The sequence below is a fragment of the Mauremys mutica genome, chromosome 6 (genome assembly GCF_020497125.1).
Source record: "Mauremys mutica isolate MM-2020 ecotype Southern chromosome 6, ASM2049712v1, whole genome shotgun sequence".
Taxonomy (NCBI): Eukaryota; Metazoa; Chordata; order Testudines; family Geoemydidae; genus Mauremys; species Mauremys mutica.
The window spans coordinates 28,667,404-28,668,920 of NC_059077.1; positions in this window are offsets into that span (position 1 = coordinate 28,667,404).

The following is a 1,517-nucleotide window of genomic DNA, read 5'->3' on the forward strand; positions in this document are numbered from 1 at the left end:
CTGGAGTCGGGGCCCAATGAGAAGAGGAACGGGGCGGGGCTTCGTGTAGCGGGGCGGGGCTTGCAGACCCCGCTGGCGTGACGAGGTTCTGGCGCGCGGCGGCTGCGCGTGGTGCCCCAGGCTCGCGCGGAAGCGCTGCACGGCCCGCTCTGCAGCTGGGCGCGCGCGCGCGCGCGCAGGGAGCAAGCCGCGGCGGACCGGCCTCCCGTTGCGACCTGTTCAGCGGCTGGGGGGGCGTTACCCATTCCTTCGCCTCGGGGTCATTTCATTGTGCACTTCCCCGTGTTTACCAGTTGCTCGCTCCCCTTGTCTTCCTCTGAGGTGCCACTGCAAGGGTGGCCATCGCTGCTTGAAATAGGGGTGTGGAGGGTAACGCTGCACCACGTGACTTGAAGTGATTTCAATTATATACAGGGTAGGGTGACCAGACAGCAAGTGTGAAAAATCGGGACCAGGGTGGGGCCTATATCATAGGAGCCTATATAAGAAAAATCAGGACTGGCCCTATAAAATCAGGAAATCTGGTCACCCTAATACAGGGTTACCATTTGATTCAATGGCTCTCACCATCCCCACTGTCAAAATTGTTCCAGCACACTGGGGATAGCTCTGCAAAGCAGGGTTAGGTATGCTCTTAGGTCTAGATTGAGCACCGCGAGAGAAGAGAGCTGCTGTGCATGAGGCACGGCAGCCTCCTGCAGGAGCTGTTCCTGCAACTGAATGTATGAGGGAGCATAACAAACAGAGAATAGAACATGGTTGCAGGGGAAATGCATCCATTCTATGTTCCTACACCTCTCTTATACTATTACACCCTGGGTCAACAGTAGACACCCCATGAGGTACTTTACTCATGTAAGAAAACACTGATCTTGAAGACATCAGCATGTGACATGTCTGTATATAATGATACTGGGCCTAGTCCACCCATTGATAGAAATTATACCATCCCTAAAGCTAGTTTTCAGGGTCTGGCTGTTTTACATATATGGGATGGATATGGCAGGTCTGCTGATACGTTACTGTGAAATAATCAAAATAGTTGTAAAGCATGCAGAATAGTAGAAGCTGTTACTGCAGAAATGTCAAAAGAGAAAGAACTGAAATGGTAGGCATTCAACCACTGCCTCACCTATGCATCTCCACAATTGTGCTAACTCTCCATTTCTGAAATGAAAGAAATTACTGGGGATACATGAACTGAAAGCAAGTTTGCAAATCAGCTTTTCAGTAATGAATGTGACATCACTGGATTATTCCAATATTCAGTGTATTTCTTATAGCCCCAGCTCCTGGAGGCATGTGACTATATGCTTTCATTTTTTATAAAACAGTAATCTTCTGTGCCTCATGCTTGCATAGGAAAGCTTGAAAACATGATCTGAGTGTAAAAAGGTGTTAAAAAACAGAATATAAGTAAAAAGAACCATATTTATATATATATATATATATATTTAAAAATCATGATTTTTAAAGCATTATATTTGGGGCAGCCTGATTTTTGAGCACTCATGGTT